At 38.5% G+C, this 20,457-nt stretch overlaps 1 long non-coding RNA gene across 1 annotated transcript in view; it reads left to right on the forward strand.

Annotated features, from left to right (window-relative positions):
• The first annotated feature begins 4,687 nt into the window (after positions 1 to 4,687).
• LOC149260645 (uncharacterized) overlaps positions 4,688 to 20,457 on the forward strand; it is a 347,299-nt gene continuing 331,529 nt past the window's right edge. Inside the window, exon 1 of the long non-coding RNA XR_016248311.1 lies at positions 4,688 to 5,033. This is a non-coding gene — a long non-coding RNA (uncharacterized LOC149260645). The remainder of the gene's footprint in view (positions 5,034 to 20,457) is intronic.

Here is a 20,457-nt window from a genome sequence, read left to right on the forward strand (position 1 = left end):
AAATGAATATAGTTGGGTTTCATCAAATCATTGAGAAAATGATATGGGGGACTAACTCAATTTTTTATAACTCTGAACATTCAGATAGAAATCATTGAACATGAATATGGTTCATCAATCTGAACATGAATATAGTTGGGTTTCATCAAATCATTGAACATGAATATGGTTGGGTTTCATCAAATCATTGAGAAAATGATATGGGGGACTAACTCAATTGTTTGTAACTCTGAACATTCAAATAGCATCATCTATCCTCATGGCTTAATTATGGGCCTTAATCAACATATTAGAAACGAAAGGATTCAAATTTGATATATGGATATAGTTGGGTTTCATCAAATCATTGAAAAAATGATACGGGGGACTAACTCGATATATGGATATATTTGGGTTTCATCAAATCATTGAGAAAATGATATGGGGGACTAAATCAATTGTTTATAACTCTGAACATTCAGATAACATCATCTATCTGAACATTCATATAACATCATCTATCCTCATGCCCTAATTATGGGCCCTAATCAACATATCTGAACATTCAGATAGCATCATCTATCCTCGTGGCCTAATTATGGGCCTTAATCAACATATTAGAAACGCCTTAATCAACCTAGCCTAATTATGGGTCTTAATCAACATATTAGAAACGCCTTAATCAACATATTTGGATTCAAATTTGATGATATCTTTGAACCTTCTAACAAATCATACTTTAATGAGACTACTTTAATCTCATTAGGCCTCTAAACAAACATTGTAAATCCATAGTAGTGACATTGCATAGAATTTTTTTTTTATACATTACAAACATAAACTTCATTTGCTAAGCATTGTGCTTAAAGGCCAGATCCAAGAACACAGTTAGAGCTAACCTTTATGAGTCAAACAACTTGCAAAAAGTCATTTGCTAAGCATTGTGCTTAAAGGCCAGATCCAAGAACACAGTTAAACTTAACCTTTATGAGTCAAACAACTTGCAAAAAGCCCATGGCTAACCTTTATGAGTTGGTTTCCCTAAATCATCAAGAAAATGATGCGAGGGTCCAACTCAATTGTCTATACATGTAAACATTAAGCAACATCATAAATCCTCCTAACCTGAACAATTCATAGGTCATAGTCATGATATTAAAGACCATATGATTCCAATTCAATATATTTGAATCTTCCAATAAGTCATATCTTATTTTCATTGTCAGTCTCATTGCAAGTCTCCGAACCTACAATGGAAATCCACGGAAAGGATCATTACATTGAAAAATATTTAGGATTACGAGTAAAAACTTCATTTTCTAAGCATTACACTTCAAGTCGAGGTCCAAGAAAACAACCGGAGCTTGAGTGGTACCCTAGCACTCAAGCATCTTGCAAAATGGCTTTCCAAGCCACATGTCCTCTAATACATTCTGAACTATTGATGGGTCTCATCATGAGAAAATATCTAATACATTCTGAACTATTGATGGGTTTCATCATGAGAAAATATAAAGAAATCTTGCAAAATGGCCACGGCTTCCCAAGCCACATGTCCTCATGTCCTCTAATACATTCTGAACTATTGATGGGTCTCATCATGAGAAAATATCCTTATATTATGTGCAGTTAGAAAATGCAATCACTTTGTCACTATTTTTCTCTTTAAAAGCATGGGAAAACAAATCAACATCAAAACATTTTACAACGCATTGATGAGATTAATATTTAGGATTACGAGTAAAAACTTCATTTTCTAAGCATTACACTTTAAGCCGAGGTCCAAGAAAACAACCGGAGCTTGATTGGTACCCAACCATTCAAAGCATTACACTTTAAGCCGAGGTCCAAGAAAACAACCGGAGCTTGATTGGTACCCTACCACTCAAGCATCTTGCAAAATGGCCACGACTTCCCAAGCCACATGTCCTCTAATACATTCTGAACTATTGATGGGTCTCATAATGAGAAAATGTCCGTATATCATGTGCAGTTAGAAAATGTCCTTATATCATTTGCAGTTAGAAAATGTGCAATTAGAAAATGCAATCAGTTTGTCACTATGCTTCTCTTTAAAAGCATTTGAAAACAAATACACATCAAAATTTTTTACAACGCATCGATGAGATTAATTCCATTAAGAATGGTGCATATTAACAAACTACTATTTTTCTCTTTTATGATATTTTTAGGCTACCATTTTTTAAACTAAAAGACATTAAATCGCTAGTAAACTTGTTGACACAAAGTAGTGTAATTAACATAGGAGGATTCAAATTAGGCCCCTTGCTAGCATGGAACTTGGTGAAAATAAATTGAAGTTAATCCCTTGTTGACACAAAGTAGTGTAATTAACTGAGGAGGATTCAAATTAGGCCCTTGCTAGCATGGAACTTGGTGAAAATAAATTGAAGTTAATCCTTGGCTTTAAGTTACCATTGAGCAATTCCTAGCAAAATTGGTGAAAATAAATTGAAGTTAATCCTTGGGCTTCTAAGTTACCATTGGGCAATTCCTAGCAAAATTGGTGAAAATAAATTGAAGTTAATCCCTTGGGCTTCTAAGTTACCATTGGGCATGAAAATAAATTGAAGTTAATTCCTAGCAAAATTGGTGAAAATAAATTGAAATTGAAGTTAATCCCTTGGGCTTCTAAGTTACCATTGGGCATGAAAATAAATTGAAGTTAATCCCCTTGGGCTTCTAAGTTACCATTGGGCATGTATTGTTTTATTGGAAGTAAAATCTTTGTCTACACGAGTTCCCTAATATAATTCCCTAATATAAATGAGTATAATTGGGCTTCATCAAATCATTGAGGAAATGATATGGGCGACTAACGCAATTATTTATAACTCTGAATATTTAAGTAGCATCATCTATCGTCCTGGCCTAACTTAAATCATCTATCGTCTTTGTGGGCCTTAATCAACATATTAGAAACCAAAGGATTCAAATTTGATATATGTGAACCTTCTAACAAATCATACTTTAAAATTATGTCAAATTTGATTTAAATCCCATAGTAATGCCATTGAATGGAATTTTTAGCTTCATTGGCTAAGCATTGTGCTTAAAGGCCAGATCCAAGAACACAATTAGAGCTAACCTTTATTAGTCAACCAACTTACAAAATGCCCATGGCACTTTAAAATTATAAAATCTTTGTCTACACAAGTTCCCTAATATAAATGAGTATAATTGGGTTTCATCAAATCATTGAGGAAATGATATGGGCGACTAACGCAATTGTTTATAACTCTGAACATTTAAGTAGCATCATCTATCGTCCTGGCCTAACTTAAATCATCTATCAACTTAAATCATCTATTGTCTTTGTGGGCCTTAATCAACATATTAGAAACCAAAGGATTCAAATTTGATATATGTGAACCTTCTAAAAAATCATACTTTAAAATTATGTCAAATTTGATTTAAATCCCATAGTAATGCCATTGTGGGCCTTAATCAACATATTAGAAACCAAAGGATTCAAATTTGATATATGTGAACCTTCTAACAAATCATACTTTAAAATTATGTCAAATTTGATTTAAATCCCATAGTAATGCCATTGCATGGAATTTTTAGCTTCATTGGCTAAGCATTGTGCTTAAAGGCCAGATCCAAGAACACAATTAGAGCTAACCTTTATTAGTCAACCAACTTACAAAATGCCCATGGCACTTTAAATTTATATCAAATTTGATTTAAATCCATAGTATTGCCATTGCATGGAATTTTAATACAATTAGAGCTAACCTTTATTAGTCAACCAACTTACAAAATGCCCATGGCACTTTAAAATTATATCAAATTTGATTTAAATCCATAGTATTGCCATTGCATGGAATTTTAATACAATTAGAGCTAACCTTTATTAGTCAAAAAAAACTTGCAAAATGCCCATGGGACTTTAAAATTATATCAAATTTGATTTAAATCCATAGTAATGCCATTGCATGGAATTTTTAGCTTCATTAGCTAAGCATTGCTCTTAAAGGCCAGATCCAAGAGCACAATTAGAGCTAACCTTTATTAGTCAAACAACTTGCAAAATGCCCATGGCTACATGTTAAAAATAATAAGTTTTCCATCTTTAATACTCTTTAGAAGCGATTGGATGTAGCGCTCTTGTAATGATCGACCTATAATTACAAACATAATGTGAATATTAGCATACATACGGGACATCCATATGATAGCTACATATGTATGAACCGCATGTATTGCACTAGTATACATACTGGCTAATTACAAACATAATGTGAATATTAGCATACATACGGGGGCATTTATATGATAGCTACATATGCATGAACTGAATGTATTGCACTAGTATACATACTGGCTAATACTGGAAAATGTCTAAGTTAGGGTAATGAATTATTGAAATAAATTCCTATCTCACCCGGATATAATGAATATATCAAATTAGGTACTTGATATGTATACCACCCTTATATACATATATATGTATGATAAGGAAAATATTAAATATATAAATTTATTTAATTTACAATTAAATTGATGAAAATAAATTAAATAATTAAATTAAATTCTAAATAAAATAATTTATTAAAATTATAAATAAAGTAAATTATAATTCAAATCTAACCTACGCAACATATCCTTTTGAAAGTGAACAACCTACTTAAACAAATATTACCAAATCAGATAAGGTTCAAGTCAATAGAAGAGCATCTTGAGCTCCACGTAACAAGAGACAAAGACATGGAGACAAAGATACTGAGACGGGAAAGGGAAAAAAGTACGGTGGTTCTGAGAAATATAAGGAGAAGGGGTGCGACCTAGAAGGGGATTTTTGGCCTTTGGAGTGTAGTGCAAAGAGGAAGAATTTACAATAGATAGATAGAAGCCTTGATTGTTCTTGAAGCTTTTGGGTACGGGGTCTAGAATACTTCAAATTTTGAAGTATTTTGGAGTTGGGTATCGAGATTGTGCCCAGTTTGGTAGGGAGGTTTTGGTCTTTTGGTACCGGAACAAATTGAGTGCTACAATAGTGTGTGATCGACTTCAAACTCGGAAGCCAGGTATATATCTGTGTATTAAATTTGACAAATTTTGCTTTAAAACATTACTGTCTGAATTATGTTTGAATTATGAGCTTCGTTATTGTCAAATTTTGTTAGTTAGGGGTTTGTTTTGGTATGGGTATTACAGCTCTTAGAAAGTCTATTTTTAACTTGCATCTAACCATGCAAGAATTAAATTTGACAAATTCTGCTTTAAAACATTATTTTCTGAATTATGGGCTTCGTTATTGTCAAATTTTGTTAATTAGGGGTTTGTTTTGGTATGGCTATTACAACTCTTAGAAAGTCTATTTTTAACTTGCATCCAACCACGCAAGATACAAGATTTCCAACCTCTTTGGAAGCTATAATTGCTATCCATTTTCTCATTATTTTGTCGAAGTTTTGCAAGCTGGGATTATTATGTGAAAATACAATTTAAATCTAGCATTTGAATGCCCAAAGCTCCATGTTCCTTAAAGAGGATGAAATTTCATGACCATTGCTTGATCTTTAAACGGGTAATGAGAATTATATACCTAAATTTTACCAAATTTTGTTAAATAGGGGTTTGTTTTGGTATGGGTATTACAACTCTTAGAAAGTCTATTTTTAACTTGCATCCAACCATGCAAGATACAAGATTTCCAACCTGTCTATTTTTAACTTGCATCCAACTATGCAAGATACAAGATTTCCAACCTCTTTGGAAGCTGTAATTGCCATCCATTTTCTCATTATTTTGTCCAAGTTTTGCAAACTGGGATTATTATGTGAAAATGCAATTTAAATCTAGCATTTGAATGGCCAAAGCTCCATGTTCCTTAAAGAGGATGAAATTTCAAGGCCATTGCTTGATCTTTAAACAGGTAATGGGAATTATATACCTAAATTCTACTATTATGATATTTCTTTAAATTACCATTTTACCATTATGATATCTCTTTAAATTACCATTTTTTTTCCAAGTCATCAATTTTTTTGAGTTTTTTTTAGGTCCCAGGTTTTTGCCAGTGTTTTTCAATATTTTCTTTCATATCATACTTTAATCTCATTAGGCCTCTAAACCAACATTGTAAATCCATAGTAATGCCATTGCAGGGAAACTTTTTATGGATTACAAACATAAGCTTTATTTGCTAAGCATTGTAAAGGCCAGATCCAAGAACACAATTACAGCTAACCCATGGCTTCCCAAGGTACACTTAGAAAAACAATAATTTTGCCACTGCTATACTCTTTTAAAGTTGTTGGATGTAACGCTCTTAGAAATTATATTTTTAACTTGCAAATCCAACCATGCAAGATACAAGATTTCCAACCTCTTTGGAAGCTATAGCTGCTATCCATTTTCTCATTAATTTACCCAAGTTTTGCAAACGGGATTATTATGTGAAAATGCAATTTAAATCTAGCAATTGAATGCCAAAAGCTCCATGTTCCTTAAAGAGGATGAAATTTCATGATCTTTAAATGGGTAATAGGAGTTATATACCTAAATGCTACTATTTTGATATCTCTTTAAATTACCATTTTTTTTTCTAAGTTTTCGAGGTTATCAATTTTTTTGAATTTTTTAGGTAGGTTTTTGCCAGTGTTTTCCAATATTTTCTTTGATACTTCCACGAAACATTTATTTCCAGAGGTTCTGCAATATCCTCCTCTACAAGATATTTGCAACATTACCTCTACCCTTATTTCCCTTTGGAAACTACATAACTTTAATTTTTACCTCTACATCGTTAGCCTTTTCAAAGATCATCAGAAGAAGTAAGATAGAGATCATAAAAGCAAATCAAGTATCTTTTATGGTAATTAGGAACATATGTATTTCAGCTTATCACAATATAAACACGCATTAGAGTTGAGTTTGGCATTATGAACCTCTTACCATTGTTTTTATCCCTTGAATCTTGGCCTTAGTCAGTTTGCTAAAAGAGTATTTGCTTGGCAAATTATATTCCGTAAATTCACTTTTTTGCAATAGATGGTGCACCTTTTCCACAGACAAAAGAGATTTGTATGCACCATCCCTATTTTGCAATAGATGGTGCACCTTTTCCACAGACAAAAGAGATTTGTATGCACCATCCCTGAAACACAGACAAAAGAGATTTGTATGCACCATCCCTGAAACATAGAATGCCATCTACTAAAACTTGAAGTACACAGCTAATTAAGTGATCCGAAATAAACATGGCGTAAGACTCAATTCTAAGAAAATTAATTAGTATATGAGAAAGACCAAAATGCTAGCCACACGCTTGGCCACCTATTCACTCATCAAATTGTGGAACCTCACAAGCCGCAAGAAAGACAAAAAAAACAAGGGAGTGTTGTTGTTTGGGGAAGCTGAAGTGTTAGGCACGTCTGACCCCCTCACTTCCAATAGGAAATGCTCTAATTTATCTAGAAAATGCCAGTAACAGGAGGAAGAGGGTTCCTTTTGCGAATTTTGGCAGAGACTCTGACTTTGCTGCAGAGCAGACTGTTAATGGCCTATAGGGCATGATAATTTGTAAGTCTCCCTTTTGCAAATTTTGGCAGAGACTCTGACTTTGCTGCAGAGCAGACTGTTAATGGCCTATAGGGCATGATAATTTGTAAGTCTCTGCAAGTGCTGATAATAATAGAGTGAGCATTTCCATTTGATGTTGGTTTTCCCAAATTGGGTTGATTGCATTTCTCTGTTCATCGTTTAGATAGTTGTTGTGTATGATAAGTCCATATAGCTATTAACTTCCTGCTCTCTGTAATCTAATAGGTGGTGTCCCACAAACATTAGAGTGTTGTGCATCATTCAAATTTCAACCTACAACAGTCCATTTATTTTGGCGTTCGTTTCTTGTGGTTCAGTAATCTGTGGTGTATAATGGTTGATTGTGAGATAGAGTAGTGACATGTGGTGTACAATGGTTCCTATGTTCGGAAGTCATATCACTGGTTTGAGTGATTGGGAGATGGGCCTTCCCACAAAGCATTGCCTTGAGCTATTTACATTCTGGCCTGAACCTTATTCATCAACCTTTCATTGGTAATCAATTCCTGAGAGATGTTGTTGCTTTGCAATTAAAAAAAACACAATACAAGTTGTTGGTTAGATTTCAAATCCATGGCAGGGTGTCTTCTTCCAATATTGGGATTAATGGGGAGACATTTATGTTCACAGTGTTGGTTGTAGCAAATCATACAATGAGAGGTAATGGAGAGGCTTCTAACGTTAGTGAATATAACACCAGTGAATAGAACATGGGGAAGCACATTTAGAGTAGTACATCTAATATGGAATGCAGAGGACATAGTGCTTTATATTCCGCAGCAAGAATCTATGTTGATGGCATGGATAGGCCATACGCCCATTGTCTATGGATCATTAGAGATGATCCAGATTCCTATATAAGATATGAGATTCCAACTCATAATGTTTTAAAATGTGAACTACATATTTCAAGCCTCTTTTCTGCTATGGCCCATTCTTGAAAGCAGCAACATTTTGATATGAAGAGATCTGAAAGCTTATTAGCAAAACAGATTCCATGCAATGTCTTTAATTCCGCCTTTAATTCCTTTTATAGGCAGAATTAGCATAACTGACAACATATATGAAATAAGCTGGACTGCTTTTTTCAACACGGAAGATTCTTGGCTGGAGATTCAAAGCATCCTAATAGGAATTGACCCACAGCAAGTTCAGACTGATTTTGCATTCCTCACTAGGAGGATGAGGATGAATGCATGAAGTGAACGTGTCATCCAGTCTCGCCATTGCACATTGATCAATGATTATGTTGTAACAATGTCCTTCTCTACAGTTGTAAACAATATGATTTCGTAATAGTATTCTCACACTTTTTATAGAATGTACAGATAGTGGAACCAACAATTTTAAATCATAAAACACCCACTAATGCAATACTTTGTGCAGTCTCACTTTGCGGTAAACAAAGCATTGCCTCAAGAACTTTATCAGTCCTAACAGTAATAAAGAGTAAATAATATTTGTTGGACTAATAGTAATAAGGAGTAAATAATATTTGTTGGACAAAAGCTTTGAGTCCATGCACATTGGTTGAAAGGGAAGCTCTGCACATTTATAGTGTGATTTTGCCAATCTTATTTGACAAGTGCATTTGTCTATACCTTGTTGAAGGTCATTGCATTTGTCTATACCTTGTTGAAGGTCATTTGTAGATCATATCTTAGTATTTCTCCCGTCTCAAAGCTTCGAGTCCATGCACATTAGTTGAAAGGGAAGCTCTGCACATTTATAATGCAATACTTTGTGTAGTCTCACTTTGTGATAAACAAAGCATTGCCTCAAGAACTTTATAACTCCTAATAGTAGTAACGAGTAAACAATATTTGTTGGACAAAAGCTTTGAGTCCATGCACATTGGTTGAAAGGGAAGCTCTGCACATTTATAGTGTGATTTTGCCAATCTTATTTGGCAATTGCATTTGTCTATACCTTGTTGAAGGTCATTTGTAGATCATATTTTAGTATTTCTCCCGTCTCTCAATTACCACCTTACCAAATGTACTTAGGAGGTTACCATCTTTCGAATGACCCTTCTTGTGCACTATCGCTTTGCCTTTAATATTGGTTGGAAAATTTGGTTAATCAGTACAACGAAGTCTAATTTCAAAAGAGGAAATAAAAACAACTTAAGCTAGTAAAATGTAATTTTTGAACACATATATTCAGATTTAAGAAGTATCAGCTTCCTTCAAAAGTCAAATGGCATCGGTACACAACAAAACAGTTTATAGGTTATCTCTGTTGCAAAATAGGCGAGTGTTGAGGTGGCTTAGGGCCAGAATAACTAATGAAATGTAGTAAGAACACGCTATTATCAGGCTCTGAGGTGGCTTAGGACCAAAATAACTAATGAAAGGTAGTAACAACATGCTATTAGATGATGATACTGATAGGGACAGGTTATAATCTGCATTTTTTTATTTCAATTTGGAATCACTGCACACAGCTGAAACCGATCTTTTATCCCAATTATTGTTCTTTTTTCAGCACAGATCATATATTTTCTAAGAGATATTCTTAAACATTGCCAATTTCTACATAGAGGAGAAGACAATGATAAGGCCATAAGAATATCGGATGGACGTGGCTGGGAGGGATCTCAAAGCAAGTGTCATATAAAGGTCAACAATAAAAGAATGTAAAAATAAGAAATATAAAAATGGAGGCATCAGAGACTGGGCAGTGCTTTGGTGGATTATGTCTTCCAAGTCATAGTTATTAAACTTTGCAAGTATGTCAATCTTGTTTGCGACGATTTTTAGATAACAATTTGGGTGCGTGGAATAAACATTATTCCACAAGGATTTCGCCAATAGTTGGAACAACCTGTGGATCTCAGCAATGTTTTGTCGATATGTGTGGTGTGCAGGTGCCAAGGGATGAACGGGGATGAAAGAGATTGTTTGGGAAGTATATCTAAACTACTTAGATAGTTAGATCTTCGATATCTCTATTGTGATAGCTGCTCATACTCCCTCACCTTCCTAGATTTCAATAACTAATTTAAGAGCTTTAGAGGTGGTAGACTGTAGCATCCAGTTGGAAAGAGCAACATTGTGGGAGAGTGAAAGCGAGGTAAAGGTTTTAAAATTTGTGTTTTTGGTTGAGTATCCCAGGGAATATTGTGGAATAATTTAATGGTTTGTTTTTGCATGCCACTCAAAGTGGCTAGCTAGCCACCCATTCCATGCCCTTTCCTTTTAACCATGCTAAAGTCTTCTCCAATAACCCACTCTACATTAGAGAGGGACTGCGTTATTTAGTCTCACAATTGTGATCATGCCCACAAGTAATTAGGGGGCATACATTAAAAGAAGGCACTGCGTTAGTCAGTCTCACAATTGCGATAATGCCCACAGGTAATTAGGGGGCATACACTAAAAGAAAATCCTTAACCATGATGGTTAAAAGTACAATGTAATCTAGTAACATCTAGTAGCAAGGTCTTTCACTTTGTCAATAATGTTAAGGCTAATTGGGCTAACTGACATCCTATTGCATAGAGTACTCTCCCCTGATCCTGGATCTCCTTCAATCACTGAAGTGAGGGCATCACGGCCATGGAAATCTTCCCAGAATCATCTCTTACACAGGACATCTTCCATCCACTGGAATATTTCAGATGCAAAGCTACAATAGCATGTAAATTTTTGACATCATAGTTCAGATCTGCACTTAAATGATTGATCCTATAAGTCCTTAAACTTAGAGCTTTAGATTGTTCTTGTCATAACCGTAGATTAAGATATATCAAATACTAAAATTCTATAAAGAAATATTCAGGAGTGCAAATACTTCATTATCTGAACTATTCCAAAGCAATGGATAGGTAGTGTCTTTTCTGCATAAAATCTTCCAATCTTGAAACTGGGACAAGAGGATCGTACTTAAAACAAAAATCACATGAGATCTACATTACTAAGAAATTACAGCTTTTGTTGTCATAGCAAAACAAAAATATCACTTAGACTCAATCTTAGATATGAGGATCGTACTTCAAACAAAAATCACATGAGATCTACATTACTAAGAAATTACAGCTTTTGTTGTCATAGCAAAACAAAAAAATCACGTAGTCTCAATCTTAGATATGTGCTGGGCCCTCTCTTTTATAAGCCAAGAGAAGGGGCCCTCTATTTTATAAGCTAAGAGAAGATGTTGTGTCATGTCCTTTCCTAAATTAATTTGGAACAAGACTAATGATTGCATTTTAGGGGCCAATTTTGGAGATAGTGGGGCCCATTCGATTTTTATTAGGAGATTAGACTTAGGAGAAGTTATTTACACATGGGGGCCACCCACACTAGGTAAATACACACTCCCTAGTTCGGTTTGCATGGAGGTGGTTAAGTTTTGCATGGTGGTGGTTAAGTGAGGGCACACGATGGAGGTAAAATTGGAGGGAAAAGTGTTCCACGAAATCTATATAAGGAAGGCAGCTCTCCTCATTTCATTCATCTTTGGCATATCGAATTTCTCTTTGCTTGCTCGAGTTGCTTAGCTGAGTCACTAGCTGTTTAGCAAGAGTTCTTCAAGTGAAGAGCTCACCCTTTCTTCGGGGGACTTTGAGTGCCACCCTAGAGAGGTTTATCTTCATTCTTCCATAGGAGGATTTCATTGTGGTTTCCAGTAGTTGCATCCATCTCCAGGTGGTGCGTATTTCTAAAGGACGCAGTGGAGGGAGGCCGAGTTTGTTCGTGGCATCTTGTGGAGGAGTTTTGGTTGGGAGAATTTCCAAAGAGGAGGCATAGGAGTTTTGCTGCCATTTTGGAGAGTTTTGGACTTGGAGGAGAGTGCTCCCATTCAGTGTGACTTTCGCACTTCTTGGGCCAGCGCAGAGGCAACATTTTGTACTCACGTGGGAGGTGGAGACTCAGCCATTGAGGTTGATCCTTGTCGGGAGAGATAAGGAAAACATTAGTGGAGGTGATTTCTACTTTTCAGAGTGTTTGAGGAGGATTTTGCTGGTGTATTGGCAGACAATGTGCTTCAATAGTTTTGAAATGCATAGAGCCTTCGGGGGTCGATTTTGGAAGGTCAAAATCTGGCTAAACCATTTCAGGGTTTTTTTGGGTTTTGTGAGAGGAGTTTGTGGTTAAAATTTCAGAATTTCAGGGTGACATTCGGGTATGAAACTCTCATTCTTATAACAGGGTGAATTGCCAGTAGCTGGGGAATTTGCACTATTTTATGGTTTCGGCTTTGGCTTGGAGATAGACCTAACCCCTTTCTGGGTTTTTGACAAGGATCCCGGATATAAAGTTTCAGAATTTTATGAGAACCAAAGATGGTGTTTCTTGCAGTTCCTTTCCATCTAGCTGTGTAGTTTCTCTTTGGACAATGTAGAGCATTAGAGGAGCAATCATTTCTAGCTTCGAGATTATTGTTTTATTACCTGGGTCCTGTCAAGCTTGCCCTTGAGGCACGTCAAGTAAGCAATCCTTCCTCACCCATATGAATGAGTGAGTGGCTCCGTCCCTCTCCCGTTGGTCGAGCCATGCTTACGCATCCTCTCCTTTCTTCCCACCTGCCCGTTTTCAAGAGCCCTAATGAGACATCAGAGTGCATGTTATTTCGTAAGTCAAGGAGTGCATTCACTTACCCTTCGACGACATCAATTCTTGACCCAACCCAGATGCATTTCTACATATTATTGTACTTAATCCATTTCGTTAATAAAATGGCTCAGTTGGTTATCACTTCTGGAGTTTTAATGAGCATTCACTGATTGTTTTAATTTCTTGTGCCACAAATTGATTTTATTTTACATATCATTGTTTATTTAAGTTTGGAACATTATAGTGGTATCAAAGCTATAATCTTGGCTTAGCTAGTGGAAATATTAGAATCAAACAACATGGCAGTAACCTTGAATGAGGTGATTAGGTTGCAAAAAATGATGGTTGATGTGGGGGAGAAGTTGATTCATTCCACAATTGGGAATCCGAACATGATTGCAACTGATGTGGAGTTATTGGGAGCAAATTGGAGGGCATACCAATCACTGGGTCATGGCATTCAGGCATCCCTCTCTTTTTGGGAATTTTGTGAACTAAGGGGCATGCACAAACCAATGGAGATTCAGTGGGATTTTGCAAGGATGATGAGGAGTATTTAGGAAGAAGATGAAAGAGTAGTTGAAGGGGCCATGGTTGGCAAGGAGACAGTTGAGCATACATCCATTGATGAGGTGTCATCCATTGTTGAGGTATCCATTGATGAGGTATTCGGGGTTGTGATCGAGTTCTTAGGTGATAGCAACGCACCACAAGTTGATGAGGTGCCGGAAGACAACTCCACCATTGTTGAGGAGCCGATAAGTACAAAGGCCTCTAGGTCCATGACAAAGTTGTCGGACGGCAATCATGTAAAAAATTTATGTTTTCCCACCCCGGTTTTCAGTTTCTCCTTATTTCTCCCATGTAGTTAAATGCCCATTCCCATAACCATACATTTAACAGACTGAAAAAATAAATATTGCTGAAAACACAAATTCTGGAAATTTTTCAGAATGCTGGAAATTGCAGAATTAAAAATCAGCAATTAAAAACAGCCATTAAAACACATTAAAACACTGATATTTTTGGTCAACTTGACCCTGGAAAAACCCCCTACAACTCTTGGGGAAAACCAGTTTGAGAGCTCTTCTTTATTTCTGAAAATTGTCTTTTTACAGTGAGAATTATTCAGCAAAAAAATCAGCAAGCAAATTTACAACTTATCTCCTTTCCCGTGCCTCACAGCAATCTGGAAATTACAGCAAATAGGACAGCAATAAATGCTGTACGACCTCCGTTTTGTGTGCAGAAAAATCAGCAAACTGCTCCTCGATTTTTGTGCAAAAATCTGCCTTTCACTATGTGCTGAATCAGCTGTACAAATCTGCTCAACTGCTGCCTTGGAATGTGTGCCAAGCTGCTGTCTCCTTCTCCTTCCTGCTCAGAAATCTCTCTTGCTCTCTTGCTCTCCTTCTCCCAATCTGCTCATGAAAGAATGAATGACCTTTTCCTCCTTTTCCTCCTTTAATATAACTCCAAGTGACTTTTGGGTGATCCAAGTGACTTTTGGGTGATCTCTAAATCCAATGGCTGAAATAGATTTAGATCAATGGTTGAGATTAAATGCTCATTTAAATCTCACTTTCTATTTTTTAATTCACCCCACTTTAATAAAGACCCACTTAGTCATTTATTTCCAAAGTCACTTTTCCTTTCTAATTTTTCATTGACTTTATAAAAGTCACTTTAAAATTAGACTTAATAACTTTATCACTTAAAGTCACTTTTAAATTAGATTTAACTTTATAAAATTATAAAGTCACTTTAGGAGAAAAATTAAATTCTTTTGGACACTTTTCCCTAGGCCAAAGATCAGAGCCTAAGGGAACCACCTGTCCTCCGGTACCAAATTTCAACACTCCCTCTTACCGAGGAAGGTGTTCCTCACCACACCCATCTTGTCTCTGAAGTAGACATGCTTGCCCCGTGGTAAGGCTTTGGTAAGGATATCTGCAACCTGCTCATCAGTGGAAATATACTCAAGCTTCACAGCTCCCTTCTGAACATAGTCTCTGATGAAATGATATCTGATCCCGATATGCTTTGACCTGTCATGAAATACTGGATTCTCCGTGAGTTTAATGCAACTCTGATTATCACAGTAAATCACTGAAGGTCTCAACGGCTGACCAAATAAGCCAAACAACATCTTGCGAAGCCAGATAGCCTCACAACTAGCTAGACTGGCTGCCATATACTCTGCTTCCGCTGAACTCAGTGCTACTGACTGCTGCTTCCGGCTGAACCATGACACTACTGCTGAACCCAACCCAAAACAACACCCTGAAGTGCTCTTCCTATCAGAAGCACAACCTGCCCAATCAGAATCAGTGTATCCTGCCAATCTCACTCCATCTCCCTGCCTGTAGTCCAGACCATAATCCACTGTCCCCTGCAAGTACCGCAAAATGTGTTTTGCAGCCACCCAGTGAACCTTCCTAGGCTCACACATAAACTGACTCATCGTGTTGACTGCAAAACAGATATCTGGTCTAGTGTTGACCAAATACATCAAGGAACCAATCAGCTGCCTGTACAATGTGGGATCCACCAACTCGGAATCCGAAGCATGAAGCTTCTTCCAGTTGGTGATCATCGGTGTCGACATGGGTCTACAATCCTCCATGTGGAATCTGCTAAGGATGTCCACAATATACTTCCCCTGCCCCAGGAAGAAATGCCCCTCCTCCTGCCACACCTCCAAACCCAAAAAGTAATGCATCAAGACGATGTCCTTCATCTCAAACTCCGCCGCAAGATCTCTCTTGCAGTGCTCTATGAGTCTCTCTGCACCTGTAATGATCAAGTCATCCACATACAGCACCAGAATGAGAGGCTCCTCACCAATCACAATAAAGTAAAGGTTCGGATCTGCCTCACTCTTTGTGAAACCCATCCCCTGCAAGTATGCATCTATCCTGGAGTACCAAGCTCTGGGAGCTTGCTTCAGGCCATAAAGGGCCTTCTTCAATCTGCACACATGGGACTCCTTCCCATGCACCTCAAAGCCCTGTGGTTGCTCAATGTACACCTCCTCCTGTATGAAGCCATTGAGAAATGCGGTCTTCACATCCATCTGGTGGATCTTCCAACCCATCTCTGCTGCTATCGATATAATGGAGCGGATCGAAGTATATCGAGCCACGGGAGCGAAGGTCTCCTCATAATCAACTCCCTCTACCTGGGAGAACCCTCTAGCCACAAACCTCGCTTTGAATTTCTCAACGCTGCCATCTGCAACATGCTTTACCTTGTAAAGCCATCTGGAAGTAACCACGGATTTGCCCTCAGGCCTCGGCACCACCTCCCAAACATCATTCTTCATGATAGAAGAATACTCCTCCTGCATGGCCTCTCTCCAGACCTGCTGGCTAGCTGCCTCCTCATAGCTAGAAGGCTCAGAGTCAAGGATGCTGGTAACCATCGCCATATAACTACAAAACCTCTCAGGTGGTCTACTCTCTCTGACCGGCCTCTTCGGCTCAGCAACAGATGTGGCATCTCTCAAGGTGTCCTGAAGCCACTTGGGCTTCCTCTTCCCTGAGCGCACTTCTTCCACCGGAGAATGAAACTCCTCCTCCTCATCATCATCAGTAGCCTGAACTCCTGACTGTCTGTCTGCTGTCCTCCTGCCTGCACCTGAACCTGTAGAAGCTGAGGTACCGTGTGAACTGTCCATCAGTGGACTCCCTAGTGAACTGCTCTGCATGCTGCCCGGAGCACCACCCCTCTGGCTCGATGAGCCACTGCTCACTGACGGACCTGACATCCTCATAGATGTACCTCCGGATCCTCCTGATCCCTGCCCACTGGATCCCTGCGACTGACTCAACTGCTGCTGAGGGTCTGGCTGATCCAGATACTCTAATTCCCGTGACCTCCTAAAGGCCCTGTCCTCCTCGAACTTCACATCCCGTCTGACAACAACTCTCCTCTGTGCAGGAATGTAAATCCGAAAGGCCTTTGAGGTCTCACTGTAGCCCACAAAGATACCCTTCTCTGCGGTGGGCTCTAGTTTGGTCCTCTTCTCTTTGGGTATATAGGAGTATGTAATGCATCCAAAGATGTGAAGATGACCAATATCAGGCTTCTTCCCAGAGAAAGCCTCCTCCGGAGTCATGTGCCCCAAAGCACGATGCGGACTCCTGTTCTGCAAGTAAACAGCTGTGTTGCAGGCCTCTGCCCACAAGAACAATGGCAACCCCTGATCATGTAACATAGCTTTGGCAGCCTCTATGATGGATCTGTTCTTCCTCTCCGCAACCCCGTTCTGCTGGGGGTTGTAAGGAACAGTGAACTCCCTCCTAATGCCTGCCTCCGCACAATAGTCAACAAACTCTCCAAGGGTGTACTCTCCTCCATTGTCCGACCTCAAGGACTTGATCTTTCGGCCTGTCTGTGTCTCCACAAGAGCTCTGAACTCCTGAAACCGCTTGAAGACCTCACTCTTGGTTTTCAAGAAATAAATCCAGGTCCTCCTGGAGTGATCATCAATGAATAAAACATAGTACTCATACCCACTCAAGGAAACATGAGACATCCGACCGCTCACATCGGAATGAATCAAATCAAGTATCCCCGTCGCTCTGCTGTCACTGCTGGGAAAAGGGGATTTGGCAAATTTGCCCATCGCACAACCTCTACAAGTATCAAAGTGATCAGTACTGAAATCTGGCACACCTGTAGTGATCTCCCGCAATGTCCTCAAGGCTCCATGATACATGTGTCCCATCCTGCGGTGCCAAATCTCACACAGCTCAGAACTGCTAGCTCTGCTGTCGGTACTACTGCTCAATGCCAAAAGGGGCTGGAATGCAAACTCTCGGTCAAAACGACCAGCAAAGTCCTCAATCTCTGCTGAAGCTGCCACGTCCTGGTTCTTCCCCTTCTTCTTCTTCTTCTCCGGACACACAACTGCATAGTGTCCCATCTTTTGACAATTCCAACACTTTACCTTGGAATAGTCCTTCTGTGTGTTCCCCTGTTTACCTTTACCTTTGCCTTTGCCCCCACCACTGCTTGTGGAAGCCTGCTTCTTCCCTTTGCCTTTCTTGCCTCCTGCCACCAGTGCTACATCCTCATCCTGCTCAACTGGCTTGGCTGCCCCAAGCTGTCCTTTCCTGATCTCTGTCTGAATGCAATCATCCCAAAACCTCTCCCATGTGGGAAGGGTCTCACGTGCACAAACCCCATCAGCAAAGTTCAACCATGAACGGGGGAGGCCATTCACTGCAATACGCACCAACTCAGTGGATGGAATGGCCTCTCCAATCGCTGCCAACTCATCTCTCACATTGGTAATCTTTGTGAGATATCCAGCTGCACTATCATTACCCATCTTAATGTTCTTCAGCTTCTCCTTCAGGACCATCTTTCGGTTCTCATTGGTACTCTGGTAGAGATTGGACAATGCTGTCCACATCTCATGGGCATTGCTCTTTCCTCTCACATGAGGAATGCAATGGTCTTTGATTCCGTCTAGAATCAGCCTCTTACCCTTGTTGTTCTTTCTATTATAAGCTGTCAACTGAGTAGCATCAGTAGGCACAACAACAGGGTGCTGCGCTGTATGCACCATGATATCCCAGACTTCTGCCTCCTCAAAGATACTCTGCATTCTCTCCTTCCACACGCTGTAATTTGTATGCCCATCCAACCTATCCTCCACCCTCAATCCCAATGACATCTTGCTGTCCTAAAACTGAAAAATAGCACTGCTGTGGTAAAGATAAAACTGCTGTTTATGAAAAAATCAGCTTGCTGGAATTTTCTGAGTGAAAAATCAGCAACAGTATTTTTTTCCTTTTGTTGTCCCAAACTGCCCTTCAGCACTCAATCTCTGATACCATGTAAAAAATTTATGTTTTCCCACCCCGGTTTTCAGTTTCTCCTTATTTCTCCCATGTAGTTAAATGCCCATTCCCATAACCATACATTTAACAGACTGAAAAAAATAAATATTGCTGAAAACACAAATTCTGGAAATTTTTCAGAATGCTGGAAATTGCAGAATTAAAAATCAGCAATTAAAAACAGCCATTAAAACACATTAAAACACTGATATTTTTGGTCAACTTGACCCTGGAAAAACCCCCTACAACTCTTGGGGAAAACCAGTTTGAGAGCTCTTCTTTATTTCTGAAAATTGTCTTTTTACAGTGAGAATTATTCAGCAAAAAAATCAGCAAGCAAATTTACAACTTATCTCCTTTCCCGTGCCTCACAGCAATCTGGAAATTACAGCAAATAGGACAGCAATAAATGCTGTACGACCTCCGTTTTGTGTGCAGAAAAATCAGCAAACTGCTCCTCGATTTTTGTGCAAAAATCTGCCTTTCACTATGTGCTGAATCAGCTGTACAAATCTGCTCAACTGCTGCCTTGGAATGTGTGCCAAGCTGCTGTCTCCTTCTCCTTCCTGCTCAGAAATCTCTCTTGCTCTCTTGCTCTCCTTCTCCCAATCTGCTCATGAAAGAATGAATGACCTTTTCCTCCTTTTCCTCCTTTAATATAACTCCAAGTGACTTTTGGGTGATCCAAGTGACTTTTGGGTGATCTCTAAATCCAATGGCTGAAATAGATTTAGATCAATGGTTGAGATTAAATGCTCATTTAAATCTCACTTTCTATTTTTTAATTCACCCCACTTTAATAAAGACCCACTTAGTCATTTATTTCCAAAGTCACTTTTCCTTTCTAATTTTTCATTGACTTTATAAAAGTCACTTTAAAATTAGACTTAATAACTTTATCACTTAAAGTCACTTTTAAATTAGATTTAACTTTATAAAATTATAAAGTCACTTTAGGAGAAAAATTAAATTCTTTTGGACACTTTTCCCTAGGCCAAAGATCAAAGCCTAAGGGAACCACCTGTCCTCCAGTACCAAATTTCAACAAATCACCTGCAGTTGACTGGTGAGCATGCCTTCCGTGTTGGATTGTCTATGGAGGAGAAGTTGGAGGCTCATGTTGAGTCCATGATGGAGGAGGATGTGCAGCTATCCTTTAGCCTAGCAATTGATGAGGGGCAACAGAGTGGCCACGCGTCGAGTTTTCAACACAGTTCGCTTCAAAGGCACACTGATGGAATCTACAACGTTATTATCCCACCCTTATGCATTGGGTTGAGGGAGGCAGAGTTGTCTAGACATACCCGAGGGGGTGGCCAGGTTAGCAGGACTGAGCAACATGAGCTGCGTATGTCATTGCATCATCTTGCAGGGCTTGTTCCTTCCACAGGGGATTGTATATTAGATCCCTCCTTTGGGATTGGATGGTGGGAGGTATTGAGCTGGCACCCAATGGACCATGCTAGGCGGTTGGATACATCCATGTCCACAGT

Source organism: Pinus tabuliformis, chromosome 6 (assembly GCF_031772625.1).
Source record: "Pinus tabuliformis cultivar Carrire ecotype Pingquan chromosome 6, CPIR1, whole genome shotgun sequence".
NCBI classification, from domain to species: Eukaryota; Viridiplantae; Streptophyta; class Pinopsida; order Pinales; family Pinaceae; genus Pinus; species Pinus tabuliformis.